Source organism: Bos grunniens, chromosome 15 (genome assembly GCF_055505025.1).
Source record: "Bos grunniens cultivar Pamir isolate PY7600 chromosome 15, Bosgru_T2T1.0, whole genome shotgun sequence".
Taxonomy (NCBI): domain Eukaryota; kingdom Metazoa; phylum Chordata; class Mammalia; order Artiodactyla; family Bovidae; genus Bos; species Bos grunniens.
The window spans coordinates 37760689-37783791 of NC_141179.1; the positions used below are offsets into that span (position 1 = coordinate 37760689).

The window sequence follows — 23103 nt, forward strand, 5'->3', positions numbered from 1 at the left end:
CCCTTCTCCTTCCAAAATATGAGTATTCATAGGCATATAGTCAGTGTGCACATGTATGTGCGTGCTGTGTGTGTGAGAATGCAGAGTCTTCTGCACTCTGGGCATGCACTGGTAATCAGATGCATGCCTGTTGGTGTGCTTGCATGTATACCTCATGAATAGTCAGGCACCTGTATGTGTAACTTGTACATCAGTGATCAATGGATGCACATGCGTGCAGGTATTTTGCGCATATTCTGCACACTACTTTCCATGCATACACACCCAGGTGTGTCCTGCATGACCACAAAAGAATGTCACGTGCACGCACAGGTGCATGTGTAAGTTCTGTGTCTGTATGTTTGCGCAAGTCTGGGTTCTTAAACCCAACCACGCACCAGGCTGTTTGCAGCCAATGTTGAGCCGCTAATGATTTTAATGAGAGTGCCTTCTGGATTCATATTTTTTTCATAAAATACATCACACTAAAAACCAAATCAATGAGAAACATTAATTAGGGCCTTTGTAGATGCCTTCTGTGGTGGTGTTTTTCTTTTGAGAAGCACCAGACGAAGAATGCTGGGCTTTATTTAAGCTAAGTTGTTTGACATTTAGATGAGAGAAAAAAGGGGAAGAAACTAGCCAGCCCAGGAACCGTTTTTGACAGCTCTTTGTCATGCAAGGGAGAAAAAAGGCGCCGGCTGTGAGAGTCTACTTTGAAGCCCTGGAAATTTGTAATGAAAAATTTAAGATACAAGAGAGGCAGAAAGATGAGCTATTCACGGGGCTCTGCATATATTAACACTTGTAATGCAAACTAAAGGTTTGCTATGTGTTTTTATAATTTGGCCGCTAATAAATATCTTCCAGAAGTGCTTTGATTTTCCAAGCTCGGGTATGGAGTTCGAATCCATTAAAAAGTAAAAGAAACAATTGGCACTGGACTTTGGTCCCTGATTAGGGGACCGTGCACATCAATTATTACAGACAGACCACTGACGGATTTCAAAGGATGCTGGAAGCCCTTGTGTGCTCAGAGGAAGCCATGCATCTGTGGACATGTCTTCCACTGCAACTGTCTCCCATGCTGACCTCCAGGTCAACTCTTTCTGGGTCCCTGAGCCTCTCGACCACCTGGGCATGATTACTAAGGATTCTTTCTCCAGGAACAGGCAGATGCTAGGGATCCACTGAGGAAGTTCTCAAAATGCAACATCTTCATTGCTGAAAGGGCAGAGTTTCTGTGATGTCAAAGCAACTTTTACAAATTTGGGATATGGAAGCAAATCAGTTCTATCCATGTATTATTTCCCCATGAGCCTGGATCATGTTCATTTTGCCCGGTGCATTTGATTACATTCAATGGCATCTTTGCTTCCTCTTTTCTTTCCAGATCTTCCAAAGATCTTCTTGCCCCTAGTTCTTTTTTCTTTAGTCTAGAACTTCTATCCCCTGGTTAACAAAAACTAGACATATTCACACATTCTTCAAAATTCTTTTCTCTTTGCTTCATGAGTGGGCAGGCTAAGGCAGTGGAAGGAATGTGGGCTTGGCAGTCAGATGACTGCCTCAAATGAACATTCGAGGAAGTTCCAACCTCAAATGAACATGATGAGAGGGAAATGGTACGTGGAGGCCAAGGAGTGTTGGGGGAGCAGGCTAGCAGGTTTCAGCCTGGGCTTGGGGCTCTGGTCTGCATATCAAAGCAGCTCTGGGTAGCATTGACATTCAGTGCCCAGGGCCTTCATCTTTCAGGTCTAACAATGCCATTTCCTTGGACTACTGCTCTGGCTATACTGATTTTGGTCTCTCTTAGAAAAGTGTTCATCCAGAATATTCTGAGTCCCAGAAACTTACACTTCTTCCCCCCCACCAAAACACCAATATAGGTTCTTCCAGTTCCTCAAGCAGAAACAGATCAGGGGCAACAGATCAGGGGTTTTCAAACTCTGTTCTTTGGACAGTTTGGATTAGATCATTCTTTTTTGGAGGGGCTATCCTGTGCATTGTAGGATATTAGCAGCATTCCTGGCCTATTCATCTGGTTAAAATGGACAACACCAAGTGAATTGCAGGTCACTGGCTGTTCTCGTGAGATCCAATGTGGCAATCCAGGGTCCAAGCAAGGTTCCTCTTCATTGTAGTCATGGTTTGTGAGGCTGGAGAAAAACTACCAAAAGACATGAAGTGGAAAGAGTGCCTCAATCAGGGACCTGACAAAGAGGTAGCGCATCTGATCTGGTAATTTAAGAAGAATTTAGCAAAAGAACTATCAATATTCATAAAAGTGTGTACAGTACTCTAGAGCTACTGCAGTTGGGAGCTGCTATTACCTCTGGGCCAGAAGAGAAGGGAGGAAATAATTAATCAGAAAGCTGTATGGAGAGGGGCTTCTCAGAAGAGCTGTGGTAAATGGCCCACTCACAATAATCCAGAAGGCAAAGGCCGGAGAAGAAACCCCTCCCCTCCCTACCAACCTACGTTCCTCCCAAACTCATTTCTTCCTCCAGAAGCAAAGGATCCACTGAGGCACTCTGACTGATTAGACTCCCAGAGAACAGAGAACAGGCATACCTCATTTTATTGTGTTTTGTTTTGTTACACTTTGAAGATGTTTGCATTTTTTAAATATAAAGGTTTGTGGCAACCCTGCATTATCAGATGATGAGTTGTCATTTTTATCAATGAAGTATTTTCTAATTAAGGTACATTCGTTTTTTAGACATAATACTATTGCACTCTTAATAGACTACAGTACAGTGTAAACATAACTTTTATATGCCCTGGGAATTTGAAATATTTGTGGCTTACTTTATTGTGATATTTGCTTTATTGCACTGGTCTGGAACCAAACCCACAGGATTTCCGAGATATACCTAGAGAGTAGAGGGAGAGTGAGTGGATTGAGGGGCAATGGGAAATATCCAGCACAGGTGAAAGGTGTCCAAGAGACAGTTTCTGGGCTGCTGCCTTGGCAGAGGTATACAGCCTAGGAAATTAGGAGAATAATTACCGGCAAGGCCTAGAGCTTCAAAGGGCACAGCTAAAACACTAGCCAAAAGTGAGTGGTGAAAATTGACCCAGCCGAGTTCTTAATACCCGAGAATGACAGTCTGCTGGCTGCAAAGCTCACATCCAAAGGGGTTAGGTTTATTACACGAAGGCTAGGAGGAAGGAAGTCACATCCAAACCAATCTCCTTTTGAATGTGAATATGACAGTCCAGGCTTTAGGATTCCCTTATCTGCCCTAAAATGTTCCTATGGTCCACCGTGTGTGGGAAGAGTTCAAAACTCAAGTTGTACACCTTAAATCTATATAACTTTTATCTGTCAATCATACCTCAGTTCAGATGGGGAAAGAGAATTCCTAAGAGTCACTGTCATAGCAAAGGGCCTACATTCTTTCTTTCCCTTTAGCAGCGGAGTGAATCCTTCCCACAAAGTGTGTACAGTTCAAGCAGGGTCCTAGCACGTGCCACCTCTCATGTATTTCTCAGGGCACCTGGTCGGGGGGGGCAAGGACCCAGAACTTGGGGTTGTCACGTTTCTGGCCCCTCAGTCTGGACAAACAGTCACCTGAGTCCTTAGTTAGGGAAAACCACTGGACATCTTTCCAGCAGCAGGCACTAAAATCTTGGCTGATTCCAGCTGGTAGGATGAGGGACAAGGATGTACCCCTCTGTAGTTACAGAACTTAGCTCTTCAGACACATATCCAGTTCCACAGCACCACGTCACTGGACTTCCTGAGAGTGACAAACTTCCCTTGGTTCTGACTCCTGCAAAAAGCTGGACAACAGTCTACACCCAGATCCTATGGCGTACGCCAACTGTCCACTCTCCTAGAGCATGTTCCAATTGTCTCCCTAAGGAACCTCTCCCAGGCCCTCTTTTCCTGGGCAGGAGGCTAGGGCCAACCACAAATTGCCTTCACAAAGTCTGTGAGTCTGTTTGGAATCTCAGATTGGAAATTCCAGATTCCGTTGTATTTCTACCTGGACATTGGTATGATGAGGGTCACAGAGGGACCTTAAAAATAATGTATTACCTCAAAAGGATTATAGTCCAGCAGGAAACATTTAAAACAAAAGTTTGCATGTTGCGCAGCAGAAAAGGACCTCAGGAGAGACCTCCCTTGCTGGCAAGGATGAGTTATAGAGAGGTAAAGGAGGTTGATGTTGGCAGGTAAGGAACGAGTGGAGAAGGGGATACTTAAGCCACACCTTGCCTATGAGCTGACTCTCATCAGCTGCGATCACTACATCTTTTAAGTTATAACCAGTGTGTAAGACTTTCCCCACTCCCTTCCTGCTGCCTTTTCTCCTACTTGTGATCTCTGGAAAACATTTTGGGAAAGAGATGTTCTAAAGATGTTGGTTAAACAGCTCTGCCTCTGATTCTCCATTTGAAGCCAACTTCTTAATTAAGGCACTACTGCCTGCCTGGACATAAATGCATTTATGTATATTAATTTTTGCTCCACTTAGCAGAGTGGTCACTTAATTAAATGTCTTCAGTTGTTTTATTGGAAAAAACATAACCCATCCTCCCCCCCAAGGCATTTGTCCTTCCCACTTAGCTCCTCTGTTGTGCTGTGAATTTAAACATACTATTTGTTGCTGCCCATTCAGTTCATTTGTAATCCTGATGCCACTGCATTTGTAGGAACTGATATTAAAAAGTAATATCCGAGACTAAAGTCGCTAGACTGTTGAGTAGATTTTTAAATTGAAACCAAAATTATACAGATTTTTCATTCTGATAATTCCACCAATTCACTAATTCTTTAATCTTTACAGGTCATTGAACAGTTCCACATTAATGAGATGTAGTTAAGAACAAATTTTACACTTTTTCCTTTTTTTTTTCTTGAAAAATGTTTCCTATCATTTGTAAATTAGAAAGAACTTGTTCCATTTATGGTCCATTTATTTAAAATAATCGAATGCATGGGATCTGGCTGAACACTGTGTGTAATGATGCTTTTAAACAAATTACCATTTATTTATAAGCAAGAAATAGACTTTTAAAAAGCACCCAGACTTGGTTACATTATTAATGATGTTCTCCAAGCCCAACAGCTCTAGGGTGTGTGTGTGTGTGTGTGTGTGTGTGTGTGTTACGGATGTGTGCGTATGTGCATATGCACACACACACATAGATGTGGATTTTATTCCAGTGAGAAGGTTGAGAATTTGGGAGTAAAACTGAAAAAAACCAGAAAGCTTCTGGAAAAGCAGCATATTTTTTCTTTTTCAGAAAGCTGCAAATGTTAATGAAATTCACCCATGATGAGCCAACAATCCCAAAATCTTCACTGTAAATGTGTGGCTCTCATCACAAGCACCCAAAGTGAAAATCAACCCTACCCTCCTTGTTCAGTGTGCCAAGGATATGGAACAAACAGAAAAAGTCCTTCATCCCATGTATGCAAGCCCATCTCTTTTGCCAGTGGCCCAGGAGTTCCTAGAGAATAATTGCGTTTTTATAAAATGCTGTGGAGTTAATTGCTTGGATTCAAGTATTGTAAATTACCATTATTCCTTGACACACACTACTGCAGGGAGGAAAGTGTTTATCCTGTTAAGTGGTAGTTAAAGAGCTTGGATTGTAGAGAACCAGGGGAGATGGCTGACTATGCTAAGAATTAATGGGGTGAGATTATCCTGGCTTCATCAGCTTTGGTTCTATCCGTTTATAAGACTATCTTCATTTCCTTTCTCCTATCTTTCTTCTTCTATGCAGACCAAATAAAGAATAAATAAATAATAAGTAGTGCCTGGGACTTCCAATATTTAATCCTAGCCCCAGTCCTGCAACTGCTAACAAGTATGTAATCCCCAGAGAGCATCTGGCAGCTCCAGCAAAATCAACCAAAATAGCCCTGTTCACCAATATTTTTTTATTTGAGAAGGGAGCCTACATGCCTAGAAAGAGTTAAGGGATGGGGAGGGGGTAAATATATATATATATATATATATATATATATATATATATATATATACACACACACATATATATACACACACACATATATATGCATGTGTATGTATATGGAAGATAAAGGAGAAAAAGGGAAGAAAGTGGAAGAAAAAATATGAATCTAAGATACCAGAGGAATCAAAGCTGCTAAGCAGAGGAAGATATTAGAAGTTTTTAAGACAGAGAGTAAGTGGATAGACTACTTTATGCCAGTGATTTTTTGGAAAAAAAAAATCATTAAAAAAATTTAATGAAAGGAAAGGTGCTTAAAGACAAAATGAATACATATAAAGATAACTCTTATACTGCTAGCACCAAGAACAGTGTCTGACGTACAATGGACACTCAATAAATATTTGTTGAATGAACAGTTTTCCAAAAAGTTAGAGGTAGATCTAGAATCTAGAGGTGAGCTACTTCAATTACTAGTAAAACAATAATTATTAAGTTGGTAGTTTTGAAAGCCTAGGAAATAAGTAATGATGTGAGTGAAAGTCACTCAGTTGTGTCTGACTCTTTGTGATCCCATGGACTAAACAGTCCATAGAATTCTCTAGGCCAGAATACTGGAGTGGGTAGCCGTTGCCTTCTCTAGGGGATCTTCCCAACCCAGGGATCAAACCCAGGTCTCCCACATTGCAGGCAGATTCTTTACCTGCTGAGCCACAAGGGAAGCCCAAGAATACTAGAGTGAGTAGCCTAACCCTTCTCCAGGGGATTTTCCTGACCCAGGAATCGAACCAGGGGTCTCCTGCACTGCAGGTGGATTCTTTACCAACTGAGCTATCAGGATGGTCAGATCCCATTAGGACAAATCTTTCAAGATAAATCTAGTGGCCACTTTTTCACTGAGTTATCTGTAGATTATATATTGTTATATAATAACAATATACACAATTAAACAATTATATATTGTTTTCAGTTAAGTGTTTGACAAACTATATTGTGATATATTGTGCAATCGGGAAAATATGGAAATTTGCTGAACATCTATACTAAAAGTGAAAAATTATGAATAGATAAAAAATCTCTAGTGCAATCCTATAGGTCCATTGACTATTTGTTGTACCAATAATCAAAGATAATAGAAGAGAGTATTTATGGTTGGTGCCATGATAAAAAGAATTCTGGAATTTATGATGATATTTAGTAATAGGGTTCTGTCCTCAGCCATAATGTATTTCATCTTTTTCTCAGAATCTTATATAGATGTATCTGACATGCCAATCAAAATTCATAGATGACAAAAACTTGGGAGAACAGTCAGATAGCTGAATAAATATAGGGAATTATCAACCTGACAATGATAAATATAATTTTTTAAATAGGTTCAAAAATTCAGCTCCTCATAGATACACATGGAGAATACCTAGCTAAATAGCAGTAGTCACTGAAGATAAGAAGATAACCTTAAGCTGTTTTAAATTGTTACAAGTTTGATATGCAAAAAGGATAAGATGGGATCATCAAGTAACCCAAGTTGTTGGAATTTGTATCAATAGAAACTATCACTGGGAAGTGGCAGTTGACTAAAGAAAACTGCCATTTGAGTTAGACTAAGTAAAATAACTTAGTCTAAGCTTCAGAAGGAAAACTCTTCAGTATTTCTTTATTTGAACTGTTTAAATTTACAGATTAAGTTGGGAAGAATTAGCATCATTTCCTATTAAATTTTTCCATTCAGGAACATGGCTATTGTTCCATTTTCATTTATTCCAGATTTCTTTTATGTTCCTCAATAAAGTTTTACAGGTTTATTCAGATATAAGCCCTGCAAAATTACTCTTGGTAATATTATTTCTAGTATTTTAAAGTTTTTCTTGCTCTTACAAATGGTATCTCTCATACTACATCTTTTTCTGGTGTACATGAAATCCATTTTAACATATTATTTTATAAATTAAATTTTATTGTACCTTTGTACTAGAGTGATGGTTTTAGCTGGTTTTCACTTGGGTTTTTCCAAAAATCTTTATGTTTATTTTTTGATAATATTTATACTTCTTTCTTTTTCTTATTGCATCAGCTAGAAATTTTCAAACAATGTGAAATAAAGGTTATGACAACGGGCGTTATTTTAGTACCCCTTATCTTTGGGGACGGCCTTCCCAGGTGGCTCAGGGTAAAGAATCCAAATCTGTCTGCCAATGCAGGAGACACAGATTTGATCCCTAAGTCAGGAAGATCCTCTGCGGTAGGAAATGGCAACCCATTCCAGTATTCTTGGGTGGAAAATTACATGGACAGAGGATCCTGGAAGGCTGGAGTCCATGAGGTCGCAAAGAGTCAGACCCAACTGAGCACACATATACATCTATTAGGATAGCTGCAGCATTCTTCAAAGAAAGAGAGGCATTAGGGGGCTGGGTAATAAACTCAGTACAGAGGGCATGGAGGTAGAGCCATCATGCTCACCACCCTGTGAGGTTTTGATAGGCTGTTCTTGAAGTGCTATCAGTTGCAATTTAGAATCATTGCATAGTGATGTACCATCAGCAAAATTTGTTGTATCATTCAAGTACATCTGAGTGCAAAAATGTTGAGAAAATGAAAAACCTGTGTTATAATACTTCACTACTTGTTTGATGTTCGCTCTTTATTTAGGGTATTCTGTAGGACAGCATCATATACCTACATTACTAACATGAGTTTTTGTTTTTTCAGTCTGAAATATCAATAGATATGAACTTTATGAAATGTGTTTGGGAAATCTGACATGATTACATAATGCATTTTCAAATGCCTAACAAACAGGATCTTACATTGAGCTAGTGGTAACATCTTCACTACATTGTTGCTCACAATTTGCCATTTTGTCTAAGAGTTTTGCAGCTCTATTTGTCTTTATACCCTAGGCGCTTCAGGCACCCTATGCTTTAGTCAAACTGATATATATACTTGAAATGTGCTTCCCAATTTCTGTGCCTTGAATTTATTTACTTCCCTTTATTTACTTCAGTCTTCATTTCCATGTGCTCAAACCCAAATCAAACACCACATCTTCCATGAAAGCCTCCCTGAAAACTTCAATTACATAATTCTTTGCCCTTCTACACTAACTTTAACTTGTTTCTGCACCTTCCTAATGACATTATTTCTATGTGCATCATTGCTGATTTAGCTTATCCCTTCTCCTAGACTGTGAACTTCTTGGAGGATCTATGTCTGACTCATCTGCATCTTCTTTACAACATTTTACGATGGTGCTGAGTAGGTACAATGCAATAATATACCAGCTCCCCCTCTTTCTAGCTACATGACCTGTATAAGTTACTTAACTTTTTTCACCCCCAGTTTCTTCTACAGTGTGGAATATCAATAGAGAGCACTTGGAATAATTCTTAGCATAGCTTTAGTCTCCAATATCTTTTCTTTATCATAACCTATTAGAAATAAGCTTAAGGAAGGCAGATATTTCCTATGTTTTGTCATTTGCTGATTTTTAATACCTAGTGCAGTTCTTAGTGGACTACCCTGATGGCTCAAACAAGCAAAGAGTGCCTGTGATGTGGGAGACCCAGGTTCGGTCCCTGGATTGGGAAATCCCCTGGAGGAGGAAAGGACAACCCACTCCAGTAATCTTGCCTGGAAAATTCCATGCACAGAGGAGCCTGGTGGGCTACAGTCCATGAGGCCACAAGGAGTTGGACACGACTAAGCAACTAGCACTCACAGTTCTTAGTACATAGCAGGCAGTAAATAAATATTTATTTAATAAAGATTAAATGAGTAAATAGATAGATGGGTGATAAAATTACCCTCTGTAAATCTGAATTGTTATGCTGGTTTCACTTCTCTGTTATTTTACCCAGAGAATGTGGATCCCATGTTACAGAATCCACTAAGTTCCACCCTGTAATTTATCTTTCCCTGGAAGTTATATACTAACCCTAAGATAAACATGAAGCTGAGACAGAAAAAAAGGCGCTGGGGAACCTCTGAGAACCTACCGAGCAAAGCTGGGACCCAACTTACAGCAGATAAATACACTATTCTGTTCCAATCAATATCTTTGTGGTTATAATGAATCAGCCTCTTCAGTTTTGAAGTGTTGGATAGTTCGGGTTATTCTTCTGCTTTGTCAAAATGCCTGAAGGATAAAACTTATGTGGCAAAGAAAGAAGAGGCCAAGTGCTAGAAACAGAACATAATCCATTAGTAGCAAGGCAGTGGTTAAGATAAGAAGACTGAAAAAAGACCTCTTCATGAACCTATGAACAGCTATACTATGAACTACTTCAGGAGACTAGCACACTGAATTGCTCCAAAAATGAATAATTATGTTATACTTTCTTTTATTGCTTCTATGTTCCACTTTAGTATTAATAAGACTAGTCTCTGAAATCAAACGACCCTTAGAATGAATTACATATAATCTTAGAAAAGTAACTTCAACCCTCTGAGCCTCCATTTTCTCATCTCTAAATATCTACCTCATAGAACTACTAAAATGACTAAATGAGATAATGCATATTCCTGGCCCATTTTGGGGCATATAACAAATGCTTGCTAAATGTTAATGCCCTTCTCCCTTCTACCATTGTCACTTTTACCATCATTAGAGTAATATATGCCTGTACTTCAGAAATACTCTCTTTATTATTGTCATCATTATGTTCAAAAGCTGAAAGATCATTCTGTTCAAAGTACTAGGTATCATTTTCAGCCATGGAGTATAAAACATAGCATTTTCCAAACATCTGGCTGTAAGTTTTGGGTTTATAAAAGAAATGGGTGATTTTTACTGATCATTGATTTTCTTTTTTTAACTGAAGTATAGTAACAATATTGTGTTAATTTCTGCTATACAGCAAAGTGATTCAGTTATACATATATACACACAAATACATATATATATATATATATGTATGTATGCTTTCTTTATTATATTCTTTCCCATTATGGTTTATCACAGGATATTGAATATATTATCCAGTGTTACACAGTAGGACCTTGTTGCTGATCATTGATTATTTTGCTCCTAGATGGCACACATGAGAAGTTTTCAAAGACCACTGATTTTAAATTAAGCAAACTGGTAAAAATCAATCTTTCTTTAGGGTCAATACAGAATATTTTGAAAGAAAAAATTTTTTAAACACAACATATTAAAAATCTGTGAGATGCTGCTAAAAAAAAGACTTGGAGGAAAATGTAAAAATTAAATGCTTAAATTAGAAAATAAAAGTCTCAAATTAATAATCTAAGATCCTACTCTAATTAATTAGCAAAAGAAGAGCAAGTCAGACTCAAAGCAAGCAGAGGAAGAAAATAATAAATATAATAGCAGAAATCATAAACTGAAACAATTGGGAGGACCTCCCCAGTGGTCCAGTTGTTAAGACTTTGCACTGCCACTGCAGGGGGCACGGGTTAGGTTCAATCCCTAATTGGGGAACTAAGATTCCATATCCAGCATGGCACAGCCACACACACACACACACACACACACACACACACACACGCAAAAGGACAACCAAGGGGGGAAATAGAGAACATAAAATCAAGAGCTGGCTCTTTGAAAAGATCAATTAAACTGATAAATCTCTAGCCAGAGAATCCAGAAATAAAGAGAGAAAATAAATAAATCTGTAACAGAAATTAAAGAATATACTTACACATTCCTCAAACATAATGAGTATAAGAAAGTATTGTGAACAAATTTATGCTAATAAATTCTGTATCTTAGATGAAAGGAAAAATTATTTGAAGTATTTTTTTTAAGTTCATTCAAGAAAAAACCAATAATCTGAATAGCTCTCTACCTATTAAGCTTACTGATGGTTCTATCAAATATGTAAGGAAAAAATAATGCCAAATCTACACAAACTCTTTCAGAAAACAGAAGGGCAAACACATCCAGGTTATTTTAGGAGGCCAATGTAACCTGAAAACAAGGCCTAACAAAGAAATTACAAGAAAAAATATCACAGACTCATATTCTTCATAAACATAGACACAAAAAAGCCTTTAAAAAAATGTTAGCAACCACTATTTCAACACTGTCCTGGAGGCTCTAGCTAACCCAATAAGACAAGAAAAGGAAATAAAAGGTATACAGGTTGGGAAGGAAAACATAAAAATGTGTTTGTTCACAGACGACATGATCATCTATGTAGAAAACCTGAAAGAACAGACAAAAACAAACAAAACAAAAGCTCCCACAACTTTTGTTTAAGTGATTAAAGTAAGGTTGCAGGACACAAAGTTAATACACAAAAAAGTCAATTATTATCTGAAAGTGAAAGTTGCTCAGTCGTGTCCAACTCTTTGTGATCCCATGGACTATCCATGGGATTCTCCAGCCTAGAATACTGGAGTGGGTAGCTGCTTCCTTCTCCAGGGGATCTTCACAACCCAGAGATTGAACACAGTCTCCCACATTGCAGGCAGATTCCTTACTGGCTGAGCCACAAGGTAAGACCAAGAATACTGGAGTGGGTAGCCTATCCCTTCTCCAGGGGATCTTCCCAACCCAGGAGACCCAGGGTCTCCTGCATTGCGGATTCTTTACAAACTGAGCTCTCAGGGAAGCCATCATTTTCCTATATACCAGCAATGAGCAAGTGGAGTTTAAAATTAAAAAAGAAACCATAACACATTAGCATCCCCAAAAGAAAATTTAACTATAAAGCAATAAATCTAACAAAATATGTTTGTGTGTGTGTGTTAGTCACTCAATCGTTTCTGACTCTTTGTGATACCCAAAGACTATAGCGCTCTCCAGGCTCCTCTGTCCATGGAATTCTATCCAGAATACTGGAGTGGGTTGCCATTCCCTTCTCCAGGAGATCTTCCCAACCCAGGAATTGAACCTGGGTCTCCCACATTGCAGGCAGGTTCTTTACCATCTGAGCCACCAAGGAAGCCCTAAGAAAATGTACAAGATCTGTATGAGGAAAACTCTGATGAGTAAAATCAAAGAGTTAAATAAATAAAGAGTTATATCATGGTTTATGAATAGAAAGCCTCAATATAGTCAAGATGTCAGTTCTTCCAAACTTGATCCAAGAATTCAATGCCATGCCAATCAAATTCCAGCAACTTATTTTATGAATATAAACAAAATGACTGTAAAATTCCTATGGAGAGGCAAAATACCCATAATAGCTTCATAAAATATTGAAGGAGAAGAATAATGTAAGAACACTGACACTGCCAATTTCAAGACTTAGTATAAAACTATAGCAATTAAGACAGTGCGATGCTGGTGAAAGAATAGATAATAAGGCCAGTGGAATATAATAGGGATCCTCAAAATGGACCAACATAAATATAATTAAGTGATATTTGACAAAGAAGCAAAAGCAATGCAATGGAGGAACAAGAGTCTTTTCAACAAATGGGGGGAGAGCAACTGGATATCCACATTCAAAAAAATAAATTTAGACATAGACTTTACACTCTTCACAAAAATTAACTGAAAATGTAAATACAATTTTAAAAATGTAAACCTAAGTGTAAAACACAAACCTATAAAACTCTTAGAATATAACACTGGGGGAAATCTAGATAATCTTGGGTATGGTGATGACTTTTTAGATATAACCCTAAAGCCATGATCCATGAAAGAAATAATTGATAAGCTGTGCTTCATTAAAAATTATAAACTCGGGTCTGTAAAAGACAAAGCCAAGAAAATGAGAAGACAAACCACAAATTGGCAGAAAACAATTGCAAAAGGCATTTGGTAAAGAACTATTATCCAAAATATGCAAACTCTTAAAACTCCATAATAAAAATACAACCAACCTGATTTTAAAAATCAGGGCCAAAGACCTTAATAAGACCTCACCAAATAATAAATGTAAATGAAAAATAAGCATCTGAAAAGATGTTCCATATCATATATCACCAAGGAAGTGCAATTTGAATCAGCAATAATACACTACTATATACATACCTATTAGAATGGCCAATATCTTGAAACACTGACAACAACAAATGCTGGCTAGGATGTGGAGAAACAGGGACTGTCATACACTCCTGGTGGGAATGCAAAATGGTATTACCACTTTGATGGTTTCTTACAAAACCAAATTCTTGTCATAGGATCCAGCAATCAAACTCCTTGATATTTACCCAAGGGAGGTGAAGACTTATGTCCACACAAAATCCTCAACATGGATGTTTATAGAAGCTTTGTTCATAATTGCCAAAACTTGGAAGTGACCAGAATGTTCTACATCAGGTAAATGAATAAACTATAGTATATCCAGACAATATAATATTATTCAGCACCGAAAAGAAATGAGTTACCAAGTCATGAAAATACATGGAGGAACTTTGAGTGCTTAGTCCTAAATGAAAGAAGACAATCTCCAAATGCTACATTCTGCATAATTCCAACTATATGACATTCCAAAAAGGCAATACCATGGAGACAGTAAAAAGATCGGTGGTCGTCATGGGCTTGAACCAAAGACAGAGCACAGAGGATTTTTAGGGCATTGAAAATACTCTTTATGATAGCATAATGATGGATATATATCAGTATATATTTGTCAAACTCATAAAATGTACAATACCAAGAATGAACCCTAAGGTAAACAGCAGACTTTAGGCAATTACCACATGTCAACTGGGATTCATCAACTGTAACAAATGTACCACTTTGGTGAGAGATGTTGATAATGGGGAAGGCTATGCAAGTTTAGGGTAAGGGATAGTAGGGAAATCTCTGTATTGTTCCCTCAATTTTGGTATGAACCTTATATTACTTAAAAAAAAAAAACATAAAATCTTAATTTTAAAATGTTAGCAAATCAGATACAGCAATACAAAGAAAGAATAATCCATCGTGTTCAAGTGGGATAGTTCCAAAAATGTTAATATTGGTTTAACATCTGAAATATAATCAGTATAATTCATCACTTTAACACACAAAAATAGAACAACTATAACATAACTTCAACAGATACATAGAAAGATTTAATCAAATTCAATATCCATGCATGATTTTTTTAAAATACCCTCAATGTCTTAGACCATTTGAACTTCTATAACAGAATACCATAGACTAGGTAGTTTAAAAGAACAAACACTTTTCATAGTTCTGGAGGATGGGATGTCCAAGATCAAGGAATCAAGAGATTTGGTATCTATAAAGGGCTTTCTTCCAGTTCATAAGTGTGCTTTGTGTGGTGGAAGGGGAGGTCAACTCTCTGGAATATTGTTTATAAGGGCACTAATTCCATCCATGAGGGATCTTCCCTCATGATCTAATCACTTCACCAAAGTTCCATCTCCTAATACAGGTGCATTAGGGATTTGAATTTCAACATGAATGGTGGGGGGCAGGGGTGTAAATATTCAGTGTATTATACTCAGCAAACTAAACAAAAGGGGGGCTCAGTGGAAATACCCAGACCTAACATAGGATTCCATGAAAAAAACTGAAATCATTTAACCTAAAATGAGGAATAAGGCAATGACACCTGTTTGTACTATTTCTGTTCTAAATTTTCCTGGAGTGTCTAGCCAGTACAAAGGAAAACAAATAAAATTCTTACAAATTGAAAAGAGAGAACTGTCATCCTTCTTAGGATGTTTCATCTTCCTAAAAAGATGACATGATTACCTATGTAGATAATCCCAAGGAATCTACCCAATACAGTCATTGAAAATAATAAGTAAGTTTATTAAAGTTGTAGGATACGCCAATATACAAAAATCAATTGTATTTATATACACTAGCAATGCATAATGGGAATTGAAATGAAAAGCAATATAATTTAAAAAAATGAAAACCTAGAGGTAAATCTAGCAAAATAAGTTAAATATATCTTTGTAGAGAAAATTGTAAAACATTACTTAGAGAAAGTAAAGAAGACCAAACTTGACAACAAATTACATCATATTCATTTACTGGAAGAATCAATAGTGTTAAAATATAAGTTCTCCCCCAATTTATCTATATACTCAAAGCAGTCTCAATAAAATATAAAGGTTTTTATACAAATCTAGGTAAGCTGACTCTGAAATGCATATGAAAATGAAAAGAACCCATAGTAGCCAAAATGACTCTGTAAAAAAAAGAATAAAATTGTAGGATCTAAACTCCATGATTTCAAAATGTATTATAAAATTGCCAATATCAGGACATTGTTACAGTCCTGTAAAAAATCAGTGGACTAGAATAAAAGTGAGTCGCTCAGTCCTTTCTGACTCTTTGCGATCCCATGGACTACAGTCCATGGGATAAACCAGGCCAGAATACTGGAATCTGTAGACTTTCCCTTCTCCAGGGGATCTTCCCAACCCAGGGATGGAACCCAGGTCTCCCACATTGCAGGCAGACTCTTTACCATTTGAGCCACAGGGGAAGTCCAAGAATATTAAAGAGGGTAGCCTATCCTTTCTCCAGTGGATCTTACCAACCCAGGAATGGAACCGGTATCTCCTGCACTGCAGGCAGATTCTTAACCAACTGAGCTATCAGCGAAGAGATTAGAAAGTCCAGAAAGAGCTCATACCTATCCTCAGTCCATTTCTGACAAAGCTGTGAAAGTATTTCAATGGAGAAAAGTAGTCTTTTTTTCACTGGTGGAACAACTAGATTTCCCCATGTGAAGAGGCAGGTGAGGAGGAGGGTGGGGAGAGATGGGGGAAAATGGGGATGAGGAGGCAGCAGGGGAAGGAGGAGGAGGAAATAACCTCGATCCCAACCGCATGTATTACACAAAGAAAATTAACAGAAACTGGATTGTAGGTCTAAATGTCAAAGCTAAAACTATAAACCTTCTAAAAGAAAACATAGCAGAAAATCTCTGCGACCCTGGGGTAGGCAAACATTTCTTAGAACATAAAGAGCACAAAACATTTTTTAAAAAAACAACATATGTTGTAGTTTATCTACATTTAAAAGTTAAAAATTTTGCTTTTGGAGAGGCACTGTAAAGAAAATAAAAAGGCCTTTCACAGACTGGGAGAAAACATTTGCAAATCACATAAAGGACTTACATCAGAATATACAAAGAACTCTTAGAACTTTTAATAAGAATGAAACAATCAGTAAAATAATGGACAAAATATTTGAACAGACACTTTAGCAGAGAAGATATATGAATGGCAAATAAGCACATGAAAAGATGCTCAACATAATTAGTCATTAGGGAAATGCAAAGTAAAAGCATGAAATACCAACACCCACTAGTATGACTAAAATTAGACATACAAAGTGTTAGGATGTAGAACAACTAGAAATCTCACATACAGCTGGTCGAAATGCAAAAAAAAAAAAAAAACAACAACAAAAAATGCAGTCACTTTGGAAAACAGTTCAGCGCTTTAAGTATACGATTACTACATGACCTATGATTACTACTCCTTGTATTTCCTTATGAGAAATGAAAATATATGTCCACACAAATACTTGTACATTAAAATTCATAGAAGCTTTATTCATAATAGTTAAAAACCTGAAATCACCAAATGAGAAGTGGATAAGTATATTGTGGTATATCCCTGAAATGTTCCTGAGCAATAAAAAGAACAAACTACTGAGATACAGTGTATATATCATATGATTGCATGACCTGGATGAAACTCAAAAGCATTATGTTAAGTGAAAGAGGCACAAAAGACTCTAGGATCTGTTTCTGTAAAATTTTAGAAAATATAAATCTACAGTCATTGAAAGCACATCAGTGGTTGCCTGAGCCTGGGGGTGAGAACGGGTATTGACTGTAAAGGGCACAAGTAGACATTTTGAGGTATGGAAAATATTGATTATGTTTATATCAGTATACATATTTGCCAAAATTTATGACAGAGTTTTATACCTCAATAAAGCCAACTGTCAACCAATCAATCAATAACCGTAAGTTAGATCACATCACTCCCAAGCTCAAAACCCTCTAATAGCTTCCTATCGTGTTTCTAATCTTATCCACAACCCCTGCCTCAGCTTATACTGATGCACATGAGCTGTTTCTACAATCCCTCCAGTCTCCTCCATCCACTTCTCCCTCCGTGTTTTCTGTCATACTGTCCTCCTTAGGGATTCTAGTACAAATCAAGGATGTTCCTGCATCAGGGTATTTGCATGTGCCGTTCCCTACGTTTGGGATATTCCTTCCCTTTTCATTGACTCTTCACTTTTTCTAGGTCTCTGTTAAACTATCAGCATATCAAAGAGTCCTTTCCTCTACATTCTTTATACAATAGCACCTCCTCCACATTCTCCTTACACTTTATTTTATTCATAGCACCTATCATTGTCTGATATTATTTTTTTACTTATTCATTTTATTTTCCCCACTTGAATTATCTCCTTGAGAGCAGGGATTTCTAAGGTCATATCTCCACCCACTAGCACAGTATCTGGCACAAAGTGGATCTCAGTGAATCCAGGTTATTCCATGAAGAATCCTGAAATCTCTACATATTTGAATCTTGTAATATAGCCAAAACAATGCACATAGAAAGACACAGTCATAAAAACTTATATTATTGAACAAGAATGAAGCCTAATGAAACACTGAATTGAAGAATTTTAAAAAAATGAAATAATTCTAAGGAAAACAGAAGGAACTAATAAAAATGAAGAAATAAATTAGAAAATAAGCTCGGAGTTGAAATAACAACTCCAAGAGCTATTTCTTTGGGGAAAAATAATGATGAAATAGGTAAATCACCAGCTTATTTACTCCTGAGTAAAGGGAATAAAGTTAGAAATGAAAATCAGGGAAATTAGAATAGAGAGGAATTATTTTAATTCTAAGAAAAAGATTTGTTCTATGAGGCAAATGTATTTGAAGACAAAACTGCTTTGACCCCCCACAAACTCCTCACTAGGTTGACATCATTTGGACCCACTGCTAATCACTGGCTCTCATGTGGCTTCATTCTGCTCTCAGGTCTCAAGGAACATCTCTGCAATAAGCTAACCATGAGGGAGCTCAGAGGCAGCTGGTTTTGGTTAGGTGATGCACATTCTATGCATCGCAATTAGACTGTTGAGTCAGACCATCCACGCTCTGCCAATAAACAACTGCATGACTTTAGTACCTCCAAATCCTAGCGTCCTCATCTGTAAATGGAATAATAATGCCTGCCTCAAGGTGTGGATAAGTGAGTGATCAGGTAAAGTGCTGTGCAGAAGTGCTCATTAAATGTTACTTAGAAGTACTGTATGATATCACTAGAGGAATATAAAAAAGTTAAACCTATAAAAAACAGAGAGTAAAATGGAGGTTACCAGGGAATGAGGGATGAAGGGTGATGGATAAAAGATGTTTAAGGGTACAAACTTGTAATCAACAGTAAAGTCAAAGAGCTAATGTACTGTATAATGAATACAGACAATAATATAGTATAATAATATTATATATAGTTATATCAGCAATCCTATAATATATAAATGTATCAAAGTAACATACCATATCTCTTAAACTTACATGATGTTACATACCAAACTTATTCAATAAACTTTTTTAATTAAAAAAATTGAAAGTGAAAGCCTAAGTGTCAATTGCTATTCAGTTACATGGGTGTTCTGAACCTGTGAATTCTGGGGAGGTCTGACCACTGAGCCATCTAGGGTAAGTACTGGGAAGCCTGAATCACTGTACTTTCCTGGTCCCCTCACTATTCAGTCAACACTGACTAGACTGCAAACTCATTGGGGCATGTTTAAGAGACATGGACTTGGCTCAAGCTAAAGATGTCCTCATTAGCTATGACCTCTGATCTCTGGGGAACTTGGCCTCCACAATTTGCAGAATGCATTTCCAAAGATGTTTTCTGGTGCAAGCCACACCACTGCTGCCTATTTTGAGTGGACAGGAGGAAACTCTCCCAAGAAATGTCCAGAAGGCAGGCTCCCTTAATGTTTACCCCTGGCTACCTCAGCTCACCAATCCACAGGCACCTATCCTGGGCAGACCTGGGCACACACAAGCATGGAGGCAGCAGTTAGCATCTCTCAGAACTGCATGTTTTTCATTTGTGATGGGCAGAAACTGGAGAAGATACTAAGGCATTCTGAGATTATTTCCAATCACTTCCAAGGAGGAACCAGCAGTATAAATAGCCATATCCCAAGGTAGGCTCACAGATGTTCTTGAATCCTCCAGGGCCTGAACCAGATGAAAAGGGAAAGGAAAATGCTTTTTCCATCCCAAGGACTTTGCTGCCGTGAAGTTCCAAGTAGAATTGGGTTGACTGTTCTCTGATAAAGAATATCGAGTAAGATCTTCCAAAGTGACCCATTTGAGTGCAGTTGATCACTCTTAAACTTGAGATGCAGGTTCTCAGGGAGGTTTTTCTCACTTTTAAAATAGAAATTTAAATAAATGACAAAAGAGAAAACAGTTGCTGCAGTCCAAATCCTTCCCAGAATCCTTACCAAAGAGCCTGGGTCTGAGTAAAATGAGAACTGCACGCTGTCAGAGGTGGAAGGATCCTCAGAAAGCATCTCCTCCAGAGGCTGGGGGCAGACAAGGGGCCTTATGATGGTGTACAGCAAGTCAGGGATGGGAACACAGCAAGAGATCAGGTTTCCTCACCTTACTATGACACTTCTCAACTGCACAGCTCCACAGGACTATACTGCTGCTGCTGCTGCTAAGTTGCTTCAGTCGTGTCCGACTCTGTGTGACCCCATAGACGGCAGCCCACCAGGCTCCCCCGTCCCTGGGATTCTCTAGGCAAGAACACTGGAGTGGGTTGCCATTTCCTTCTCCAATGCATGAAAGTGAAAAGTGAAAGTGAAGATGCTCAGTCATGTCCGACTCAAGCGACCCCATGGACTGCAGCCTACCAGGCTCCTCCGTCCATGGGATTGTCCAGGCAAGAACGTAGCTCAAAAACTGCAAACTGTGAATTCAAATGATCTGAACAACTTGGGAACTGTGGGTACCAGATGTTTTGCTCTTGTCCAGATGTTGTGCAACTTGTTAGAGGAAGGTCTCAGGAGATCTTGTGACAAAGTGCCTTTGTCACTTGCAAAACCCATTAACAATTCCCAGGAAATAAAAATAGAATGTGGATAATCAAGCCCAACATTTTTTTTTCCTTTGTGCTTAGTTTCACTTGCTCATGATGTGCTGCTTGCAGAGTCCTTGCACCCAGCCCTTTAGACCAGAGTTCTCAGTGCAAAGGGGCTGCACCCAACACCTCTGAGACACTGTGCTTAGCATTGCAATCTGGAGCTGAGAGCACAGCTACACCTGACCTATCAGATCTCCACCTCCTCCCCACTGACAAGAATCCTATAGAGCAGCTCCACCAATAGTCCTTCAGGGACTGTGTGCTCTAGAATGCAAGCTTGCACCTCTCCATTCTTTGATCAAAGAATAAAACTTTCCTGTGTTTCTGAACCAAATTCAGTCTTGTTCTATTGGTTCAAATGACACTGGGCAGAAGGACCCCTTTGGGGGCCTGATTTGGGAGGGTTGGTAAGAAAATTTTTGGCATCCATGAAGGGACACTCCTTGGCCTTTTTGCCTGTACCTACCTACTCGGTTTCAGGCTGGCCCTGGCTCCAGCAGAAGGATAGTGGATGCTTTGGGAGGTTCACATGAGGATGACTGACTCTGATCTTTGAGTACATTCTGATGGGTTAGCACAATGGCAGCCTTCAGCCAAATTCAGAGCAACTCTGCCCAGCAACCTGATATCTGACTGTGGTTCATGCACAGCATAGCCCCCAGAGTCATCTGGACTGAAGCCCCTGGAGGAGATCACACTATGGCATCATTGGGAACTGGAGACTGGAACAAATGCATGCCCGCCTACTGCCTCTGTGGGGCCTTCCCACAATACCAGATGCCTAGGATGGGGCCGACCTGGGGATGAGAGGGAGCCCTGGCAGTCTTACCCACTATCTTGCCAATAGTGCTGTCCTCTTGTCCCCTGTACAAGGCAGTAGTGGCCACACCAAGGCTTTGGCCCCTACTTACTGACCCCCAGGAATCAACAGTAGCGTTGTCTATAGTCACTTTCCATTTTGGAAAAGAGTGGTCAGTCCTGTGAGCCAAGAGGCAAGACTGGAGAAAAGCCAGGTAATGAGGACCACCTGACAAAATGGATCAGGGATATTCCATCAGATTTCAGGAAAAGGTACCAGGGTGCCCACATGTGAAAATGTTACTCCAAGGTAGGTACAGGACCAGTAACTTGACCTCTTCCAGTCAGCACTAGTTTCTCTGAAGTGGGCTGGGGAACCCTGCAAGCTGCTTGCAAGACAAGGAACCCCATTATCCGGAAGCCCTGTGAGCTTCAGGCAAGAACAGGAAACACCCATCACCTGACCTCTCCTCTCTCCACGTGTGAGGCAAACCTTGGGTGATTCTTTATCAACTGAGGTTACTAGAGGCAGTTAGCAGCTACTATAATCCACTAAAGGAGCTGAAAAATTAATGTTTGGTCAGTCAGCCACTATATAGGCTCCACACCAGTTTCAGGCTTTAGTAAGTTTTAAGGGAACAGAATGGCTAGAATGACTTTCTCCTAGAAAGTCAATTCGAGTTCCGATACCTTCATTTCTAGGAAAAATGGAATGTGTGACCATTATTCTCTTGCTATTAATAACATCTGGGCCTTGCATCCTAAACTGTCTGTTCTCTGTCTCCAAGTAGCTAGAGTTTCCGAAAACTGCAAATGATGGTCACTTAGCGATGCTAACAGGACGGAGGCCTGTGACAACCAAGTACATGTAAAGGCAGCTGGAGAAGCTCTGCTCCTCCACTCAGTGTTATGACGGTTCCCCAGACCAGCTAAGCAGTTATAGAAGATGGACTGGCACCCCTCAGTGCCTTTCTAGGGTGAGGAGCGGGATGAAAAACCAAGGAGGGGTTTGTCACCGGCAAAGCCCATTCACAGTTCCCAGGAAATTAACGTAGAACAAAGTCTAACCTTTTTTTTTTTTTCGTGCTTCCTGTAGTTTCACTTGACCACAGGATACTGCGTGAAGAGGCCTCCCACCAGGTACTTCAGACAAGAGTGCCCAACGCCAAAGAGCTGTGCCTGCTTCTTAGCTTGGGACCGTATGCAGAAGCTCTGCGCTCAACACTGCAATTCAAGATGGCCGTGGCGGCAGCGGGCTGTGTGCAGACACTGCTGGCAAACTGCCCCTGCGCTGCCGGAGCTCCGCCCCATCGCCCCGCCCAACACTTGAACTCCATAAAGCAGCCCGGC

The 23103-nt window shown here is 39.0% G+C and overlaps 2 long non-coding RNA genes across 12 annotated transcripts in view; both read right to left on the minus strand.

Moving 5' to 3' along the window:
* The window catches only part of LOC147357678 (uncharacterized), a 310603-nt gene extending 287576 nt beyond the window's left edge, over positions 1-23027 (minus strand). For all 11 annotated transcript variants that reach the window (XR_015141519.1, XR_015141510.1, XR_015141509.1 and 8 more), the window contains exon 1: positions 22822-23027. This is a non-coding gene — a long non-coding RNA (uncharacterized LOC147357678). The remainder of the gene's footprint in view (positions 1-22821) is intronic.
* On the minus strand, positions 18391-20394 carry LOC147357680 (uncharacterized). The gene is made up of 2 exons (XR_015141520.1): positions 20312-20394; positions 18391-20234 (listed from the first exon to the last, which is right to left on the minus strand). It is a non-coding gene; the product is annotated as an uncharacterized LOC147357680 (long non-coding RNA).
* Positions 23028-23103: the final 76 nt, after the last annotated feature.